The 21,090-nt window shown below is 49.0% G+C and overlaps 1 long non-coding RNA gene across 1 annotated transcript; it reads left to right on the forward strand.

Annotated features, from left to right (window-relative positions):
* Positions 1–879: 879 nt before the first annotated feature.
* On the forward strand, positions 880–4,442 carry LOC128083952 (uncharacterized). The gene is made up of 3 exons (XR_008208278.1): positions 880–1,036; positions 2,383–2,528; positions 3,596–4,442. It is a non-coding gene; the product is annotated as an uncharacterized LOC128083952 (long non-coding RNA).
* Positions 4,443–21,090: the final 16,648 nt, after the last annotated feature.

Raw genomic sequence — 21,090 nt, forward strand, 5'->3', positions numbered from 1 at the left:
TGGAGCTTTCAGAGGGGATTCAGAGGAGGGCATTGAGATGACTGGAGAGGGCTGGAGCATCTCTCCTATGAAGAAAAAAGTTGAGGGAACTGGGGTTGTTTCTCCTGGAGAAGAGAAGGCTCTGGGGAGACCTCATTGCAGCCTTCCAATACTCAAAGGGAGTGCATAAGTAGGAGGGGGAACGGCTGTTTACGAGGGTGGACAGTGGTAGGACAAGTGGGAGTGGTTTTAAACTGAGACAGGGGAGGTTTAGGTTGGTTATTAGGAGGAAGCTTTTCACACGGAGGGTGGTGAGGCACTGGAACGTGCTTTAGAGTCACTTCCAGGAGGATCTGCTTCATGGTTGTTGCCAACACAGAGGTGAGACTGACATGTTGGTAGTTCCTGGGGTTATTCTTTCTATCTGTAATAACAGAAGTGCTGCTGCCTTTTTTCCTACTCACCAGGGACTTCACCTGGCTGCCACGACTTCTGAAATACCATTGAGAGTGGCTCGGTGTCTGCAGGGGTAAACTCCATCAGAGCTCTGGGACCCATCTCGTCAGAACGGAGAGGCTCCTGGAGGTTCGGGTCCTCAGGTGGTCCAGAACCTGATCTTCCATCACAGTGTGGGATGGGGAGGGGAGTTGGTGGGACTGGAATTGCTTCCTCAATCCCCACCTACCAAACCAAAGGTGAGAGCTGTGAAGATGAATGCAAGAATATTGTTGGATACCTGAGCTTTCTCCTTGACTGTTGTTCCCAGCTGCAATGCTGCTGGTGAGCAGAATCGTGCAGAGAGTGCAGCCACATTGCTCTGAGAAAGGAGCACTGCAGCGCACATTTGTGAAAGAGGTGCTACCCTATGTATGTGGGGCAGTGCCTTCATTACTGTGTTGTGTCCCACAGGTAGCAGGGGAGCTGTGGTGCTCCTGAATGCCGTAACGACTGCATGGAGATGTATGGGTCTTCATGGGAACAGCAAGGAACCTGAATCTGCATTTCCTGAAATGCCCCGGAACCTCGCTTTGCTGGCTGGTAATTGTCTGCCCAGCAGGTAAGGGCAATGCACACCCACCAGTGTTTACCCACTCCATAGCATGGCACAACATGGTGCTCCCAGAGCTCTTAATTGCACTTTATGGTGCCCGGAAGGCTGCTTGTCCTTTTCTTTCTGTGTTTTCCTTGTCTCTGGCCTTCCACTGCAGTATTTTCCTTCCCTTTGCCCTTGCTGTTCCCTATTACATCCTCTTGTCCTCCAGTTTTTGTGTTCCATGCTGTGTTCTCTTGGCTGTTGCCCTTGGCTTTTTTACCACATTCACTTCAGCATTCAGTTTTGGCGTTCCCTGCTGCGTTCTCCTGCCCTCCTGTTTTGGCGTTTCTTGCTGTGTTCTCTTGGCCATCATCCTTGGTGTTTCCTTCCACATTCTCTTGGCCCTTGCCCTTGTCTGGGCATTCCCTTGCCCTCCTGTTATTGTGTCCTGTGCCACATTCTCTTGGCCATTGCCCTTGGCTTTCTGTAGTCACATTCTCTTCAGCATTTGGTTTTGGCGTTCCCAGCAGCATTCTGTTGCCCTCCTGTTTTGGCATTTCCTGCCACATTCTCTTGGCCCTTGCCTGGGCATTCCCTGCGGCGTTCTCTTTGATCTCCTGTCTCGATGTTCCAGCCACATTCTGCATTGGCCTTCTTCGCTGCGTTCTCTTTGGCCTCCTATTTTGGCACTTCTTGCCATGTTCTCTTGGCCCTTGCCTGGGCATTCCATGCCGTGTTCCCTCGGCCTTTTGTTTTGGCATTTTGTGCTGTGTTCTCTTGGCCTTTGCCCTTGGCCTTTCCTGCTGTGGTCTCTTTGGCTGTATATTTTGGCCTTTCCTGTTGCGTTCTTTGCCCTCCCCTTGGCTTTCCATTGGTGCTCTCTTTGCTTTTGCCCTTGCCTTAGCTTGGCTGTTTGCTTTGCATTTACCTTGGCTTTCCACGGGAGTTCTGCTTTCCTTTGCCTGCCCTGGGTGTCCTGCTTCCCTTTGCCTTTGGCACTCTAGGATGAGCTGGGAGGCAGCATTAATGTTACCCTTGACCTAAACCCACAGCTGAATGGAAGTCTAACGATAACTGTGTTAACCTGCAGCGTATCTGTAGACCAAACCCTTAACCCAGTGTTGAAAATGTCTCTTACCCTGAATGCTGCTGTAAAAATAATGCCCCATGTTTTGTCAAATAACCATAATTGTAGTGCAGAATACTGATGTTAGACCATCTGTAACTTCAACCCTATCAATACCATTAATTCTATCCCTAACGTTAATTTTAATTAATTACAACCGTTGTGTCATCATTACAGCATTGTGCTCAGGGTGCAGCCCCACACATGCGGGGCAGCGCCTTCATTACTGCATTGTGTCCCACAGGTGGCAGCAGAGTTGCGTTGCTCCTGAGCACTTTAAGGACAGCACGGAGATGCGCGGCTCTTCAGGCAGCAGCAAGGAACCGGAATCTGCATTTCCTGGGATGCCCGGAACCCCGCTTTGCTGGCCGGTAATTGTCTGCCCAGCAGGTAAGGGCGATGCTCACCCACCGGTGTTTACTCATTACTTAGCGAGGCACAAGGTAGGGTTCCCAGAGCTCATTTCTGCACTTCATGGTGCCCTGGATGCTGCCTGTCCTTTTCTTTCTGTGTTCTCCTCACCTCCAGCCTTTCACTGCAGCGTTCTCCTTGCCCTTGGCTTTCCCTGCTGCGTTCTCTCGCCCTCCTGTTTTGGCGTTCCCTGTGGCATTCTCTCGGCCGTTTGCCCTCGGCCACCTTCACTGCGTTTTCTTTGGCCTTCGGCTTTGGCCATCTGTGCCACATTCCCTTGGCCTTTGTCCTTGGCCTTCTTTGCCACGTTCACTTTGCCTCCCGTTCTGGCGTTCCCTACAGCATTATTTTGGCCTTCAGTTCTGGCGTTCGTGGCTGCGTTCTCTTTGGCCGTTGCCCTCGGCCTTCTTTGCCCCATTCCCTTTGGCCTCCTGTTCTGGCGTTCCCTGCGGCGTTCTCTTTGGCTTCTATTTTGGCGTTCCCTTCCACGTTCTTTTTGGCCATTGCTCCTGGCCTTCTTTGCCACATTCCCTTTGGCCTCTTGTTTTGTCTTCTCCTACAGCATTCTCTTTGCCTTTGGTTTTGGCCTTTTGTGCCACATTGTCTTTGGCCATTGCCCTTGACCTTCTGCATCGGCCTTCCCTGCAGCGTTCTCACAGACCTCGCCCTCCATTTTGGCCTTCTGCGTCGATCTCTTTGGTCTCCATTCTGGCGTTCTCTGCGGCCTTCTCCTTGGGCCTGACCTCTGACGCGACCTTTGGCGTTCTCCATGTCTTTCCCATCCCTTTGCCCTCTGTTTTGGCGTTCCCTCAGCTGTTCTCCTTGCCTTTTGCTCTTGCCTTTGCCTTGGCCTTCCCTAACGGTCACTCTAACCCTAATCCTGATGTACCTAACCCTAACACCTTTCCTGTTAAATACTCCTAACCTTACTCTGAAGCCTTTTCTTGGAGCGGTGTTTGGCTTCCACGTTTTGTGGGGGTGGGCTGACGGTGAGCACAGTTTGGGTCTCGGCCTTCCTCCTTCTAAAGCGTGTCTCTGTATTACAGGTGAAGATGCCTTGGACGCTTCCAGTCGATGACTTCCCCCCTGCGACGCCATCAGCTTTCCAGGCCTCCCACACTCACCGCCAGCTCGGTTCGGTCAACCGTTACCCGAATCCCCGCTCCGTTCCCTTTCCATGATCTTCCCGTCACTCTGCCACAAGCCCCTACCAAGGTCATCGCAGGCAGCGTGTGGGATGCGGCGCTCGGTCTCATTGCAGTTCATCCCATCGGCCTCAGCCCAGCGATCCAACCCACCCGCACCCTTCCTGAGGGCCCTTCTGCTCCCAGGCCAATCAACGCTTCCTTCTGATGCCATCTGAGTTCCCTCCAGGCCATTTTCAGACTCGTGCCCCTTTGTGGCCATTTTGAGAGTTGTGCTGATTTCAGCATGTCCATTCAATTGACTTCAACCAAATTGGCTTTAGCTTGACATTCAATTAATGTAAACCAAATTGGCTTTAGCTTTACATTCAATTGACTTCAACCAAATTGGCTTTAGTTTTACATTCAATTAATGTAAGCCATATTGGCTTTAGCTTTGCCTTGGTTACGGGGTTGGGTTAGCCTTGCTTTGTTTGTTCCTAGGCAGGGCTACCCCAACCCCGTAACCAAGGGACGTTGGAGGCGATTTTGTTCCTCCCGGCCAGTCTGAGACTCACGCCCCATTGCGGCCATTTTGAGAGTTGCTCTGATTTCAGCATCTGCGTTCAATTTATCTCAACCAAATTGGCTTTAGCCTTGCAATCATTTTGCATCAACCAAATTGGCTTTAGCTTTGCATTCAATTGGCTTCAACCAAATTGGCTTTAGCTTTACATGCAATTGACTTCAACCAAATTGGCTTTGGCTTTGCATTCAATTGACTTCGACCAAATTGACTTTAGCTTTGCATTCAATTGACTTCAACCAAATTGGCTTTAGCCTTGCATTCAATTGGCTTCAACCAAATTGGCTTTAGCTTTACATTCGATTGACTTCATCCAAATTGGCTTTAGCTTTACATTCAATTAATGTAAGCCAAATTGGCTTTAGCTTTGCCTTGGTTACGGGGTTGGGTTAGCCTTGCTTTGTTTGTTCCTAGGCAGGGCTACCCCAACCCCGTAACCAAGGGCCGTTGGAGGCGATTTTGTTCCTTCCCGGCCAGTCTGAGACTCGCGCCCCATTGCGGCCATTTTGAGAGTTGCTCTGATTTCAGCATCTGCGTTCAATTTATCTCAACCAAATTGGCTTTAGCCTTGCAATCATTTTGCATCAACCAAATTGGCTTTGGCTTTGCTTTCAATTGACTTCAACCAAATTGGCTTTAGCCTTGCATTCAATTGGCTTCAACCAAATGGCTTTAGCTTTACATTCAATTAACGTAAACCAAATTGGCTTTAGCTTTGCCTTGGTTACGGGGTTGGGTTAGCCTTGCTTTGTTTGTTCCTAGGCAGGGCTAACCCAACCCCGTAACCAAGGGCCGTCGGAGGCGATTTTGTTCCTTCCCGGCCAGTCTGAGACTCGCGCCCCATTGCGGCCATTTTGAGAGTTGCTCTGATTTCAGCATCTGCGTTCAATTTATCTCAACCAAATTGGCTTTAGCCTTGCATTCAATTGGCTTCAACCAAATTGGCTTTAGCTTTACATTCAATTGACTTGAACCAAATTGGCTTTGGTTTTGCATTCAATTGGCTTCAACCAAATTGGCTTTAGCCTTGCATTCAATTGACTTCAACCAAATTGGCTTTAGCTTTACATTCAATTAATGTAAGCCATATTGGCTTTAGCTTTACCTTGGTTACGGGGTTGGGCTAGCCTTGCTTTGTTTGCTCCTAGGCAGGGCTAACCCAACCCCGTAACCAAGGGCCGTCGGAGGCGATTTTGTTCCTTCCCGGCCAGTCTGAGACTCGCGCCCCTTTGTGGCCGTTCTGAGAATTGCAATGTCTTTGGGTGGGCTGAGATCTGCACTGCTTTTGAGGTGGGTTGCGGTATGCAACATTCTCACAAGTGTGGTGTCACCAATGGGGTGTGGAGGCTTTGTACCCTTTCTCTGGTTGGTCTGACATCTATGTGAACCATGTCTTCAAGTGTACTGCGTATGCGTGTGCTGCGCCTGTAAATTGCGTCGTGCCATGTATGCAATATGTGTTAAGTTGCGCCTGTAAACTGTGTTGTGCCATGTACAGAATGTGTGGATGCTGCGCCTATAAACTAAGTCTTGGAATCAGAGATCCATGTTCATTACATGTTTTGCTTCTCAATGTGTAGTTGCTGGTATAGCGCGTATGTATATGATTGTATGAGTCATGCCTTGTGGAAACAGTGCTGTAATAAACAAACAGTTAAACAATGCACGTATGTTGTGTGTCTTGCTTTGTCACGGCAACGACTGGAAGGACACTGGAAGGTAGGTGAGAAAGGTAGGTGTGGAGGGTGGTAGACTTAGACGGGGCTTAGACTTTGACTTAGACACTGGGCGTTAGACTTAGACAAAGACTTAGACACTAAGGGTTAGACTTAGACTTAGACACTGGGCGTTAGACTTAGACAAAGACTTAGACACTAAGGGTTAGACTTAGACACTGGGCGTTAGACTTAGACTTAGACACTGGGCGTTAGACATAGACAAAGACTTAGACACCAAGGGTTAGACTTAGACTTAGACACTGGGCGTTAGACATAGACAAAGACTTAGAAACCAAGGGTTAGACTTAGACTTAGACACTGGGCGTTAGACATAGACAAAGACTTAGAAACCAAGGGTTAGACTTAGACTTAGACACTGGGCGTTAGACTTAGACTTAGACTCTGGGCGTTAGACTTAGACAAAGACTTAGACACTAAGGGTTAGACTTAGACACTGGGCGTTAGACTTAGACAAAGACTTAGACACTAAGGGTTAGACTTAGACACTGGGCGTTAGACTTAGACTTAGACACTGGGCGTTAGACTTAGACTTAGACACTGGGCGTTAGACATAGACAAAGACTTAGAAACCAAGGGTTAGACTTAGACTTAGACACTGGGCGTTAGACTTAGTCAAAGACTTAGGCACTAAGGGTTAGACTTAGACTTAGACACTGGGCGTTAGACTTAGACTTAGACTCTGGGCGTTAGACTTAGACAAAGACTTAGACACTAAGGGTTAGACTTAGACACTGGGCGTTAGACTTAGACTTAGACTCTGGGCGTTAGACTTAGACAAAGACTTAGACACTAAGGGTTAGACTTAGACACTGGGCGTTAGACTTAGACTTAGACACTGGGCGTTAGACATAGACAAAGACTTAGACACCAAGGGTTAGACTTAGACTTAGACACTGGGCGTTAGACTTAGACAATGACTTAGACACTAAGGGTTAGACTTAGACACTGGGCGTTAGACTTAGACTTAGACTCTGGGCGTTAGACTTAGACAAAGACTTAGACACTAAGGGTTAGACTTAGACTTAGACACTGGGCGTTAGACTTAGACAATGACTTAGACACTAAGGGTTAGGCTTAGACACTGGGCGTTAGACTTAGACTTAGACTCTGGGCGTTAGACTTAGACAAAGACTTAGACACTAAGGGTTAGACTTAGACTTAGACACTGGGCGTTAGACTTAGACTTAGACACTGGGCGTTAGACATAGACAAAGACTTAGACACCAAGGGTTAGACTTAGACTTAGACACTGGGCGTTAGACATAGACAAAGACTTAGACACCAAGGGTTAGACTTAGACTTAGACACTGGGCGTTAGACTTAGACAAAGACTTAGACACTAAGGGTTAGACTTAGACTTAGACACTGGGCGTTAGACTTAGACAAAGACTTAGACACTAAGGGTTAGACTTAGACTTAGACACTGGGCGTTAGACTTAGACAAAGACTTAGACACCAAGGGTTAGACTTAGACTTAGACACTGGGCGTTAGACTTAGACAAAGACTTAGACACTAAGGGTTAGGCTTAGACACTGGGCGTTAGACTTAGACTTAGACTCTGGGCGTTAGACTTAGACAAAGACTTAGACACCAAGGGTTAGACTTAGACTTAGACACTGGGCGTTAGACTTAGACAAAGACTTAGACACCAAGGGTTAGACTTAGACTTAGACACTGGGCGTTAGACTTAGACACTGGGCGTTAGACTTAGACACTGGGCGTTAGACTTAGACTTAGACACTGGGCGTTAGACTTAGACAATGACTTAGACACTAAGGGTTAGACTTAGACTTAGACACTGGGCGTTAGACTTAGACAAAGACTTAGACACCAAGGGTTAGACTTAGACTTAGACACTGGGCGTTAGACTTAGACACTGGGCGTTAGACTTAGACACTGGGCGTTAGACTTAGACTTAGACACTGGGCGTTAGACTTAGACACTGGGCGTTAGACTTAGACTTAGACACTGGGCGTTAGACTTAGACAATGACTTAGACACCAAGGGTTAGACTTAGACTTAGACACTGGGCGTTAGACTTAGACACTGGGCGTTAGACTTAGACACTGGGCGTTAGACTTAGACTTAGACTCTGGGCGTTAGACTTAGACAAAGACTTAGACACCAAGGGTTAGACTTAGACTTAGACACTGGGCGTTAGACTTAGACAAAGACTTAGACACCAAGGGTTAGACTTAGACTTAGACACTGGGCGTTAGACTTAGACACTGGGCGTTAGACTTAGACACTGGGCGTTAGACTTAGACTTAGACACTGGGCGTTAGACTTAGACAATGACTTAGACACTAAGGGTTAGACTTAGACTTAGACTCTGGGCGTTAGACTTAGACAAAGACTTAGACACCAAGGGTTAGACTTAGACTTAGACACTGGGCGTTAGACTTAGACACTGGGCGTTAGACTTAGACACTGGGCGTTAGACTTAGACTTAGACACTGGGCGTTAGACTTAGACAATGACTTAGACACTAAGGGTTAGACTTAGACTTAGACACTGGGCGTTAGACTTAGACTTAGACACTGGGCGTTAGACATAGACAAAGACTTAGACACCAAGGGTTAGACTTAGACTTAGACACTGGGCGTTAGACTTAGACAAAGACTTAGACACCAAGGGTTAGACTTAGACTTAGACACTGGGCGTTAGACTTAGACACTGGGCGTTTGACTTAGACACTGGGCGTTAGACTTAGACAAAGACTTAGACAGTAAGGGTTAGACTTAGACTTAGACACTGGGCGTTAGACTTAGACAATGACTTAGACACTAAGGGTTAGACTTAGACTTAGACACTGGGCGTTAGACTTAGACTTAGACACTGGGCGTTAGACATAGACAAAGACTTAGACACCAAGGGTTAGACTTAGACTTAGACACTGGGCGTTAGACTTAGACACTGGGCGTTAGACTTAGACAAAGACTTAGGGTTAGGGTTAGGGTTAGGGTTAGGGTTAGGGTTAGGGTTAGGGTTAGGGTTAGGGTTAGGGTTAGGGTTAGGGTTAGGGTTAGGGTTAGGGTTAGGGTTAGGGTTAGGGTTAGGGTTAGGGTTAGGGTTAGGGTTAGGGTTAGGGTTAGGGTTAGGGTTAGGGTTAGGGTTAGGGTTAGGGTTAGGGTTAGGGTTAGGGTTAGGGTTAGGGTTAGGGTTAGGGTTAGGGTTAGGGTTAGGGTTAGGGTTAGGGTTAGGGTTAGGGTTAGGGTTAGGGTTAGGGTTAGGGTTAGGGTTAGGGTTAGGGTTAGGGTTAGGGTTAGGGTTAGGGTTAGGGTTAGGGTTAGGGTTAGGGTTAGGGTTAGGGTTAGGGTTAGGGTTAGGGTTAGGGTTAGGGTTAGGGTTAGGGTTAGGGTTAGGGTTAGGGTTAGGGTTAGGGTTAGGGTTAGGGTTAGGGTTAGGGTTAGGGTTAGGGTTAGGGTTAGGGTTAGGGTTAGGGTTAGGGTTAGGGTTAGGGTTAGGGTTAGGGTTAGGGTTAGGGTTAGGGTTAGGGTTAGGGTTAGGGTTAGGGTTAGGGTTAGGGTTAGGGTTAGGGTTAGGGTTAGGGTTAGGGTTAGGGTTAGGGTTAGGGTTAGGGTTAGGGTTAGGGTTAGGGTTAGGGTTAGGGTTAGGGTTAGGGTTAGGGTTAGGGTTAGGGTTAGGGTTAGGGTTAGGGTTAGGGTTAGGGTTAGGGTTAGGGTTAGGGTTAGGGTTAGGGTTAGGGTTAGGGTTAGGGTTAGGGTTAGGGTTAGGGTTAGGGTTAGGGTTAGGGTTAGGGTTAGGGTTAGGGTTAGGGTTAGGGTTAGGGTTAGGGTTAGGGTTAGGGTTAGGGTTAGGGTTAGGGTTAGGGTTAGGGTTAGGGTTAGGGTTAGGGTTAGGGTTAGGGTTAGGGTTAGGGTTAGGGTTAGGGTTAGGGTTAGGGTTAGGGTTAGGGTTAGGGTTAGGGTTAGGGTTAGGGTTAGGGTTAGGGTTAGGGTTAGGGTTAGGGTAGGTTAGGGTTAGGGTTAGGGTTAGGGTTAGGGTTAGGGTTAGGGTTAGGGTTAGGGTTAGGGTTAGGGTTAGGGTTAGGGTTAGGGTTAGGGTTAGGGTTAGGGTTAGGGTTAGGGTTAGGGTTAGGGTTAGGGTTAGGGTTAGGGTTAGGGTTAGGGTTAGGGTTAGGGTTAGGGTTAGGGTTAGGGTTAGGGTTAGGGTTAGGGTTAGGGTTAGGGTTAGGGTTAGGGTTAGGGTTAGGGTTAGGGTTAGGGTTAGGGTTAGGGTTAGGGTTAGGGTTAGGGTTAGGGTTAGGGTTAGGGTTAGGGTTAGGGTTAGGGTTAGGGTTAGGGTTAGGGTTAGGGTTAGGGTTAGGGTTAGGGTTAGGGTTAGGGTTAGGGTTAGGGTTAGGGTTAGGGTTAGGGTTAGGGTTAGGGTTAGGGTTAGGGTTAGGGTTAGGGTTAGGGTTAGGGTTAGGGTTAGGGTTAGGGTTAGGGTTAGGGTTAGGGTTAGGGTTAGGGTTAGGGTTAGGGTTAGGGTTAGGGTTAGGGTTAGGGTTAGGGTTAGGGTTAGGGTTAGGGTTAGGGTTAGGGTTAGGGTTAGGGTTAGGGTTAGGGTTAGGGTTAGGGTTAGGGTTAGGGTTAGGGTTAGGGTTAGGGTTAGGGTTAGGGTTAGGGTTAGGGTTAGGGTTAGGGTTAGGGTTAGGGTTAGGGTTAGGGTTAGGGTTAGGGTTAGGGTTAGGGTTAGGGTTAGGGTTAGGGTTAGGGTTAGGGTTAGGGTTAGGGTTAGGGTTAGGGTTAGGGTTAGGGTTAGGGTTAGGGTTAGGGTTAGGGTTAGGGTTAGGGTTAGGGTTAGGGTTAGGGTTAGGGTTAGGGTTAGGGTTAGGGTTAGGGTTAGGGTTAGGGTTAGGGTTAGGGTTAGGGTTAGGGTTAGGGTTAGGGTTAGGGTTAGGGTTAGGGTTAGGGTTAGGGTTAGGGTTAGGGTTAGGGTTAGGGTTAGGGTTAGGGTTAGGGTTAGGGTTAGGGTTAGGGTTAGGGTTAGGGTTAGGGTTAGGGTTAGGGTTAGGGTTAGGGTTAGGGTTAGGGTTAGGGTTAGGGTTAGGGTTAGGGTTAGGGTTAGGGTTAGGGTTAGGGTTAGGGTTAGGGTTAGGGTTAGGGTTAGGGTTAGGGTTAGGGTTAGGGTTAGGGTTAGGGTTAGGGTTAGGGTTAGGGTTAGGGTTAGGGTTAGGGTTAGGGTTAGGGTTAGGGTTAGGGTTAGGGTTAGGGTTAGGGTTAGGGTTAGGGTTAGGGTTAGGGTTAGGGTTAGGGTTAGGGTTAGGGTTAGGGTTAGGGTTAGGGTTAGGGTTAGGGTTAGGGTTAGGGTTAGGGTTAGGGTTAGGGTTAGGGTTAGGGTTAGGGTTAGGGTTAGGGTTAGGGTTAGGGTTAGGGTTAGGGTTAGGGTTAGGGTTAGGGTTAGGGTTAGGGTTAGGGTTAGGGTTAGGGTTAGGGTTAGGGTTAGGGTTAGGGTTAGGGTTAGGGTTAGGGTTAGGGTTAGGGTTAGGGTTAGGGTTAGGGTTAGGGTTAGGGTTAGGGTTAGGGTTAGGGTTAGGGTTAGGGTTAGGGTTAGGGTTAGGGTTAGGGTTAGGGTTAGGGTTAGGGTTAGGGTTAGGGTTAGGGTTAGGGTTAGGGTTAGGGTTAGGGTTAGGGTTAGGGTTAGGGTTAGGGTTAGGGTTAGGGTTAGGGTTAGGGTTAGGGTTAGGGTTAGGGTTAGGGTTAGGGTTAGGGTTAGGGTTAGGGTTAGGGTTAGGGTTAGGGTTAGGGTTAGGGTTAGGGTTAGGGTTAGGGTTAGGGTTAGGGTTAGGGTTAGGGTTAGGGTTAGGGTTAGGGTTAGGGTTAGGGTTAGGGTTAGGGTTAGGGTTAGGGTTAGGGTTAGGGTTAGGGTTAGGGTTAGGGTTAGGGTTAGGGTTAGGGTTAGGGTTAGGGTTAGGGTTAGGGTTAGGGTTAGGGTTAGGGTTAGGGTTAGGGTTAGGGTTAGGGTTAGGGTTAGGGTTAGGGTTAGGGTTAGGGTTAGGGTTAGGGTTAGGGTTAGGGTTAGGGTTAGGGTTAGGGTTAGGGTTAGGGTTAGGGTTAGGGTTAGGGTTAGGGTTAGGGTTAGGGTTAGGGTTAGGGTTAGGGTTAGGGTTAGGGTTAGGGTTAGGGTTAGGGTTAGGGTTAGGGTTAGGGTTAGGGTTAGGGTTAGGGTTAGGGTTAGGGTTAGGGTTAGGGTTAGGGTTAGGGTTAGGGTTAGGGTTAGGGTTAGGGTTAGGGTTAGGGTTAGGGTTAGGGTTAGGGTTAGGGTTAGGGTTAGGGTTAGGGTTAGGGTTAGGGTTAGGGTTAGGGTTAGGGTTAGGGTTAGGGTTAGGGTTAGGGTTAGGGTTAGGGTTAGGGTTAGGGTTAGGGTTAGGGTTAGGGTTAGGGTTAGGGTTAGGGTTAGGGTTAGGGTTAGGGTTAGGGTTAGGGTTAGGGTTAGGGTTAGGGTTAGGGTTAGGGTTAGGGTTAGGGTTAGGGTTAGGGTTAGGGTTAGGGTTAGGGTTAGGGTTAGGGTTAGGGTTAGGGTTAGGGTTAGGGTTAGGGTTAGGGTTAGGGTTAGGGTTAGGGTTAGGGTTAGGGTTAGGGTTAGGGTTAGGGTTAGGGTTAGGGTTAGGGTTAGGGTTAGGGTTAGGGTTAGGGTTAGGGTTAGGGTTAGGGTTAGGGTTAGGGTTAGGGTTAGGGTTAGGGTTAGGGTTAGGGTTAGGGTTAGGGTTAGGGTTAGGGTTAGGGTTAGGGTTAGGGTTAGGGTTAGGGTTAGGGTTAGGGTTAGGGTTAGGGTTAGGGTTAGGGTTAGGGTTAGGGTTAGGGTTAGGGTTAGGGTTAGGGTTAGGGTTAGGGTTAGGGTTAGGGTTAGGGTTAGGGTTAGGGTTAGGGTTAGGGTTAGGGTTAGGGTTAGGGTTAGGGTTAGGGTTAGGGTTAGGGTTAGGGTTAGGGTTAGGGTTAGGGTTAGGGTTAGGGTTAGGGTTAGGGTTAGGGTTAGGGTTAGGGTTAGGGTTAGGGTTAGGGTTAGGGTTAGGGTTAGGGTTAGGGTTAGGGTTAGGGTTAGGGTTAGGGTTAGGGTTAGGGTTAGGGTTAGGGTTAGGGTTAGGGTTAGGGTTAGGGTTAGGGTTAGGGTTAGGGTTAGGGTTAGGGTTAGGGTTAGGGTTAGGGTTAGGGTTAGGGTTAGGGTTAGGGTTAGGGTTAGGGTTAGGGTTAGGGTTAGGGTTAGGGTTAGGGTTAGGGTTAGGGTTAGGGTTAGGGTTAGGGTTAGGGTTAGGGTTAGGGTTAGGGTTAGGGTTAGGGTTAGGGTTAGGGTTAGGGTTAGGGTTAGGGTTAGGGTTAGGGTTAGGGTTAGGGTTAGGGTTAGGGTTAGGGTTAGGGTTAGGGTTAGGGTTAGGGTTAGGGTTAGGGTTAGGGTTAGGGTTAGGGTTAGGGTTAGGGTTAGGGTTAGGGTTAGGGTTAGGGTTAGGGTTAGGGTTAGGGTTAGGGTTAGGGTTAGGGTTAGGGTTAGGGTTAGGGTTAGGGTTAGGGTTAGGGTTAGGGTTAGGGTTAGGGTTAGGGTTAGGGTTAGGGTTAGGGTTAGGGTTAGGGTTAGGGTTAGGGTTAGGGTTAGGGTTAGGGTTAGGGTTAGGGTTAGGGTTAGGGTTAGGGTTAGGGTTAGGGTTAGGGTTAGGGTTAGGGTTAGGGTTAGGGTTAGGGTTAGGGTTAGGGTTAGGGTTAGGGTTAGGGTTAGGGTTAGGGTTAGGGTTAGGGTTAGGGTTAGGGTTAGGGTTAGGGTTAGGGTTAGGGTTAGGGTTAGGGTTAGGGTTAGGGTTAGGGTTAGGGTTAGGGTTAGGGTTAGGGTTAGGGTTAGGGTTAGGGTTAGGGTTAGGGTTAGGGTTAGGGTTAGGGTTAGGGTTAGGGTTAGGGTTAGGGTTAGGGTTAGGGTTAGGGTTAGGGTTAGGGTTAGGGTTAGGGTTAGGGTTAGGGTTAGGGTTAGGGTTAGGGTTAGGGTTAGGGTTAGGGTTAGGGTTAGGGTTAGGGTTAGGGTTAGGGTTAGGGTTAGGGTTAGGGTTAGGGTTAGGGTTAGGGTTAGGGTTAGGGTTAGGGTTAGGGTTAGGGTTAGGGTTAGGGTTAGGGTTAGGGTTAGGGTTAGGGTTAGGGTTAGGGTTAGGGTTAGGGTTAGGGTTAGGGTTAGGGTTAGGGTTAGGGTTAGGGTTAGGGTTAGGGTTAGGGTTAGGGTTAGGGTTAGGGTTAGGGTTAGGGTTAGGGTTAGGGTTAGGGTTAGGGTTAGGGTTAGGGTTAGGGTTAGGGTTAGGGTTAGGGTTAGGGTTAGGGTTAGGGTTAGGGTTAGGGTTAGGGTTAGGGTTAGGGTTAGGGTTAGGGTTAGGGTTAGGGTTAGGGTTAGGGTTAGGGTTAGGGTTAGGGTTAGGGTTAGGGTTAGGGTTAGGGTTAGGGTTAGGGTTAGGGTTAGGGTTAGGGTTAGGGTTAGGGTTAGGGTTAGGGTTAGGGTTAGGGTTAGGGTTAGGGTTAGGGTTAGGGTTAGGGTTAGGGTTAGGGTTAGGGTTAGGGTTAGGGTTAGGGTTAGGGTTAGGGTTAGGGTTAGGGTTAGGGTTAGGGTTAGGGTTAGGGTTAGGGTTAGGGTTAGGGTTAGGGTTAGGGTTAGGGTTAGGGTTAGGGTTAGGGTTAGGGTTAGGGTTAGGGTTAGGGTTAGGGTTAGGGTTAGGGTTAGGGTTAGGGTTAGGGTTAGGGTTAGGGTTAGGGTTAGGGTTAGGGTTAGGGTTAGGGTTAGGGTTAGGGTTAGGGTTAGGGTTAGGGTTAGGGTTAGGGTTAGGGTTAGGGTTAGGGTTAGGGTTAGGGTTAGGGTTAGGGTTAGGGTTAGGGTTAGGGTTAGGGTTAGGGTTAGGGTTAGGGTTAGGGTTAGGGTTAGGGTTAGGGTTAGGGTTAGGGTTAGGGTTAGGGTTAGGGTTAGGGTTAGGGTTAGGGTTAGGGTTAGGGTTAGGGTTAGGGTTAGGGTTAGGGTTAGGGTTAGGGTTAGGGTTAGGGTTAGGGTTAGGGTTAGGGTTAGGGTTAGGGTTAGGGTTAGGGTTAGGGTTAGGGTTAGGGTTAGGGTTAGGGTTAGGGTTAGGGTTAGGGTTAGGGTTAGGGTTAGGGTTAGGGTTAGGGTTAGGGTTAGGGTTAGGGTTAGGGTTAGGGTTAGGGTTAGGGTTAGGGTTAGGGTTAGGGTTAGGGTTAGGGTTAGGGTTAGGGTTAGGGTTAGGGTTAGGGTTAGGGTTAGGGTTAGGGTTAGGGTTAGGGTTAGGGTTAGGGTTAGGGTTAGGGTTAGGGTTAGGGTTAGGGTTAGGGTTAGGGTTAGGGTTAGGGTTAGGGTTAGGGTTAGGGTTAGGGTTAGGGTTAGGGTTAGGGTTAGGGTTAGGGTTAGGGTTAGGGTTAGGGTTAGGGTTAGGGTTAGGGTTAGGGTTAGGGTTAGGGTTAGGGTTAGGGTTAGGGTTAGGGTTAGGGTTAGGGTTAGGGTTAGGGTTAGGGTTAGGGTTAGGGTTAGGGTTAGGGTTAGGGTTAGGGTTAGGGTTAGGGTTAGGGTTAGGGTTAGGGTTAGGGTTAGGGTTAGGGTTAGGGTTAGGGTTAGGGTTAGGGTTAGGGTTAGGGTTAGGGTTAGGGTTAGGGTTAGGGTTAGGGTTAGGGTTAGGGTTAGGGTTAGGGTTAGGGTTAGGGTTAGGGTTAGGGTTAGGGTTAGGGTTAGGGTTAGGGTTAGGGTTAGGGTTAGGGTTAGGGTTAGGGTTAGGGTTAGGGTTAGGGTTAGGGTTAGGGTTAGGGTTAGGGTTAGGGTTAGGGTTAGGGTTAGGGTTAGGGTTAGGGTTAGGGTTAGGGTTAGGGTTAGGGTTAGGGTTAGGGTTAGGGTTAGGGTTAGGGTTAGGGTTAGGGTTAGGGTTAGGGTTAGGGTTAGGGTTAGGGTTAGGGTTAGGGTTAGGGTTAGGGTTAGGGTTAGGGTTAGGGTTAGGGTTAGGGTTAGGGTTAGGGTTAGGGTTAGGGTTAGGGTTAGGGTTAGGGTTAGGGTTAGGGTTAGGGTTAGGGTTAGGGTTAGGGTTAGGGTTAGGGTTAGGGTTAGGGTTAGGGTTAGGGTTAGGGTTAGGGTTAGGGTTAGGGTTAGGGTTAGGGTTAGGGTTAGGGTTAGGGTTAGGGTTAGGGTTAGGGTTAGGGTTAGGGTTAGGGTTAGGGTTAGGGTTAGGGTTAGGGTTAGGGTTAGGGTTAGGGTTAGGGTTAGGGTTAGGGTTAGGGTTAGGGTTAGGGTTAGGGTTAGGGTTAGGGTTAGGGTTAGGGTTAGGGTTAGGGTTAGGGTTAGGGTTAGGGTTAGGGTTAGGGTTAGGGTTAGGGTTAGGGTTAGGGTTAGGGTTAGGGTTAGGGTTAGGGTTAGGGTTAGGGTTAGGGTTAGGGTTAGGGTTAGGGTTAGGGTTAGGGTTAGGGTTAGGGTTAGGGTTAGGGTTAGGGTTAGGGTTAGGGTTAGGGTTAGGGTTAGGGTTAGGGTTAGGGTTAGGGTTAGGGTTAGGGTTAGGGTTAGGGTTAGGGTTAGGGTTAGGGTTAGGGTTAGGGTTAGGGTTAGGGTTAGGGTTAGGGTTAGGGTTAGGGTTAGGGTTAGGGTTAGGGTTAGGGTTAGGGTTAGGGTTAGGGTTAGGGTTAGGGTTAGGGTTAGGGTTAGGGTTAGGGTTAGGGTTAGGGTTAGGGTTAGGGTTAGGGTTAGGGTTAGGGTTAGGGTTAGGGTTAGGGTTAGGGTTAGGGTTAGGGTTAGGGTTAGGGTTAGGGTTAGGGTTAGGGTTAGGGTTAGGGTTAGGGTTAGGGTTAGGGTTAGGGTTAGGGTTAGGGTTAGGGTTAGGGTTAGGGTTAGGGTTAGGGTTAGGGTTAGGGTTAGGGTTAGGGTTAGGGTTAGGGTTAGGGTTAGGGTTAGGGTTAGGGTTAGGGTTAGGGTTAGGGTTAGGGTTAGGGTTAGGGTTAGGGTTAGGGTTAGGGTTAGGGTTAGGGTTAGGGTTAGGGTTAGGGTTAGGGTTAGGGTTAGGGTTAGGGTTAGGGTTAGGGTTAGGGTTAGGGTTAGGGTTAGGGTTAGGGTTAGGGTTAGGGTTAGGGTTAGGGTTAGGGTTAGGGTTAGGGTTAGGGTTAGGGTTAGGGTTAGGGTTAGGGTTAGGGTTAGGGTTAGGGTTAGGGTTAGGGTTAGGGTTAGGGTTAGGGTTAGGGTTAGGGTTAGGGTTAGGGTTAGGGTTAGGGTTAGGGTTAGGGTTAGGGTTAGGGTTAGGGTTAGGGTTAGGGTTAGGGTTAGGGTTAGGGTTAGGGTTAGGGTTAGGGTTAGGGTTAGGGTTAGGGTTAGGGTTAGGGTTAGGGTTAGGGTTAGGGTTAGGGTTAGGGTTAGGGTTAGGGTTAGGGTTAGGGTTAGGGTTAGGGTTAGGGTTAGGGTTAGGGTTAGGGTTAGGGTTAGGGTTAGGGTTAGGGTTAGGGTTAGGGTTAGGGTTAGGGTTAGGGTTAGGGTTAGGGTTAGGGTTAGGGTTAGGGTTAGGGTTAGGGTTAGGGTTAGGGTTAGGGTTAGGGTTAGGGTTAGGGTTAGGGTTAGGGTTAGGGTTAGGGTTAGGGTTAGGGTTAGGGTTAGGGTTAGGGTTAGGGTTAGGGTTAGGGTTAGGGTTAGGGTTAGGGTTAGGGTTAGGGTTAGGGTTAGGGTTAGGGTTAGGGTTAGGGTTAGGGTTAGGGTTAGGGTTAGGGTTAGGGTTAGGGTTAGGGTTAGGGTTAGGGTTAGGGTTAGGGTTAGGGTTAGGGTTAGGGTTAGGGTTAGGGTTAGGGTTAGGGTTAGGGTTAGGGTTAGGGTTAGGGTTAGGGTTAGGGTTAGGGTTAGGGTTAGGGTTAGGGTTAGGGTTAGGGTTAGGGTTAGGGTTAGGGTTAGGGTTAGGGTTAGGGTTAGGGTTAGGGTTAGGGTTAGGGTTAGGGTTAGGGTTAGGGTTAGGGTTAGGGTTAGGGTTAGGGTTAGGGTTAGGGTTAGGGTTAGGGTTAGGGTTAGGGTTAGGGTTAGGGTTAGGGTTAGGGTTAGGGTTAGGGTTAGGGTTAGGGTTAGGGTTAGGGTTAGGGTTAGGGTTAGGGTTAGGGTTAGGGTTAGGGTTAGGGTTAGGGTTAGGGTTAGGGTTAGGGTTAGGGTTAGGGTTAGGGTTAGGGTTAGGGTTAGGGTTAGGGTTAGGGTTAGGGTTAGGGTTAGGGTTAGGGTTAGGGTTAGGGTTAGGGTTAGGGTTAGGGTTAGGGTTAGGGTTAGGGTTAGGGTTAGGGTTAGGGTTAGGGTTAGGGTTAGGGTTAGGGTTAGGGTTAGGGTTAGGGTTAGGGTTAGGGTTAGGGTTAGGGTTAGGGTTAGGGTTAGGGTTAGGGTTAGGGTTAGGGTTAGGGTTAGGGTTAGGGTTAGGGTTAGGGTTAGGGTTAGGGTTAGGGTTAGGGTTAGGGTTAGGGTTAGGGTTAGGGTTAGGGTTAGGGTTAGGGTTAGGGTTAGGGTTAGGGTTAGGGTTAGGGTTAGGGTTAGGGTTAGGGTTAGGGTTAGGGTTAGGGTTAGGGTTAGGGTTAGGGTTAGGGTTAGGGTTAGGGTTAGGGTTAGGGTTAGGGTTAGGGTTAGGGTTAGGGTTAGGGTTAGGGTTAGGGTTAGGGTTAGGGTTAGGGTTAGGGTTAGGGTTAGGGTTAGGGTTAGGGTTAGGGTTAGGGTTAGGGTTAGGGTTAGGGTTAGGGTTAGGGTTAGGGTTAGGGTTAGGGTTAGGGTTAGGGTTAGGGTTAGGGTTAGGGTTAGGGTTAGGGTTAGGGTTAGGGTTAGGGTTAGGGTTAGGGTTAGGGTTAGGGTTAGGGTTAGGGTTAGGGTTAGGGTTAGGGTTAGGGTTAGGGTTAGGGTTAGGGTTAGGGTTAGGGTTAGGGTTAGGGTTAGGGTTAGGGTTAGGGTTAGGGTTAGGGTTAGGGTTAGGGTTAGGGTTAGGGTTAGGGTTAGGGTTAGGGTTAGGGTTAGGGTTAGGGTTAGGGTTAGGGTTAGGGTTAGGGTTAGGGTTAGGGTTAGGGTTAGGGTTAGGGTTAGGGTTAGGGTTAGGGTTAGGGTTAGGGTTAGGGTTAGGGTTAGGGTTAGGGTTAGGGTTAGGGTTAGGGTTAGGGTTAGGGTTAGGGTTAGGGTTAGGGTTAGGGTTAGGGTTAGGGTTAGGGTTAGGGTTAGGGTTAGGGTTAGGGTTAGGGTTAGGGTTAGGGTTAGGGTTAGGGTTAGGGTTAGGGTTAGGGTTAGGGTTAGGGTTAGGGTTAGGGTTAGGGTTAGGGTTAGGGTTAGGGTTAGGGTTAGGGTTAGGGTTAGGGTTAGGGTTAGGGTTAGGGTTAGGGTTAGGGTTAGGGTTAGGGTTAGGGTTAGGGTTAGGGTTAGGGTTAGGGTTAGGGTTAGGGTTAGGGTTAGGGTTAGGGTTAGGGTTAGGGTTAGGGTTAGGGTTAGGGTTAGGGTTAGGGTTAGGGTTAGGGTTAGGGTTAGGGTTAGGGTTAGGGTTAGGGTTAGGGTTAGGGTTAGGGTTAGGGTTAGGGTTAGGGTTAGGGTTAGGGTTAGGGTTAGGGTTAGGGTTAGGGTTAGGGTTAGGGTTAGGGTTAGGGTTAGGGTTAGGGTTAGGGTTAGGGTTAGGGTTAGGGTTAGGGTTAGGGTTAGGGTTAGGGTTAGGGTTAGGGTTAGGGTTAGGGTTAGGGTTAGGGTTAGGGTTAGGGTTAGGGTTAGGGTTAGGGTTAGGGTTAGGGTTAGGGTTAGGGTTAGGGTTAGGGTTAGGGTTAGGGTTAGGGTTAGGGTTAGGGTTAGGGTTAGGGTTAGGGTTAGGGTTAGGGTTAGGGTTAGGGTTAGGGTTAGGGTTAGGGTTAGGGTTAGGGTTAGGGTTAGGGTTAGGGTTAGGGTTAGGGTTAGGGTTAGGGTTAGGGTTAGGGTTAGGGTTAGGGTTAGGGTTAGGGTTAGGGTTAGGGTTAGGGTTAGGGTTAGGGTTAGGGTTAGGGTTAGGGTTAGGGTTAGGGTTAGGGTTAGGGTTAGGGTTAGGGTTAGGGTTAGGGTTAGGGTTAGGGTTAGGGTTAGGGTTAGGGTTAGGGTTAGGGTTAGGGTTAGGGTTAGGGTTAGGGTTAGGGTTAGGGTTAGGGTTAGGGTTAGGGTTAGGGTTAGGGTTAGGGTTAGGGTTAGGGTTAGGGTTAGGGTTAGGGTTAGGGTTAGGGTTAGGGTTAGGGTTAGGGTTAGGGTTAGGGTTAGGGTTAGGGTTAGGGTTAGGGTTAGGGTTAGGGTTAGGGTTAGGGTTAGGGTTAGGGTTAGGGTTAGGGTTAGGGTTAGGGTTAGGGTTAGGGTTAGGGTTAGGGTTAGGGTTAGGGTTAGGGTTAGGGTTAGGGTTAGGGTTAGGGTTAGGGTTAGGGTTAGGGTTAGGGTTAGGGTTAGGGTTAGGGTTAGGGTTAGGGTTAGGGTTAGGGTTAGGGTTAGGGTTAGGGTTAGGGTTAGGGTTAGGGTTAGGGTTAGGGTTAGGGTTAGGGTTAGGGTTAGGGTTAGGGTTAGGGTTAGGGTTAGGGTTAGGGTTAGGGTTAGGGTTAGGGTTAGGGTTAGGGTTAGGGTTAGGGTTAGGGTTAGGGTTAGGGTTAGGGTTAGGGTTAGGGTTAGGGTTAGGGTTAGGGTTAGGGTTAGGGTTAGGGTTAGGGTTAGGGTTAGGGTTAGGGTTAGGGTTAGGGTTAGGGTTAGGGTTAGGGTTAGGGTTAGGGTTAGGGTTAGGGTTAGGGTTAGGGTTAGGGTTAGGGTTAGGGTTAGGGTTAGGGTTAGGGTTAGGGTTAGGGTTAGGGTTAGGGTTAGGGTTAGGGTTAGGGTTAGGGTTAGGGTTAGGGTTAGGGTTAGGGTTAGGGTTAGGGTTAGGGTTAGGGTTAGGGTTAGGGTTAGGGTTAGGGTTAGGGTTAGGGTTAGGGTTAGGGTTAGGGTTAGGGTTAGGGTTAGGGTTAGGGTTAGGGTTAGGGTTAGGGTTAGGGTTAGGGTTAGGGTTAGGGTTAGGGTTAGGGTTAGGGTTAGGGTTAGGGTTAGGGTTAGGGTTAGGGTTAGGGTTAGGGTTAGGGTTAGGGTTAGGGTTAGGGTTAGGGTTAGGGTTAGGGTTAGGGTTAGGGTT

Source organism: Tympanuchus pallidicinctus, unplaced genomic scaffold, assembly GCF_026119805.1.
Source record: "Tympanuchus pallidicinctus isolate F22 unplaced genomic scaffold, pur_lepc_1.0 scaffold1, whole genome shotgun sequence".
In the NCBI taxonomy this organism is placed as follows: Eukaryota; Metazoa; Chordata; class Aves; order Galliformes; family Phasianidae; genus Tympanuchus; species Tympanuchus pallidicinctus.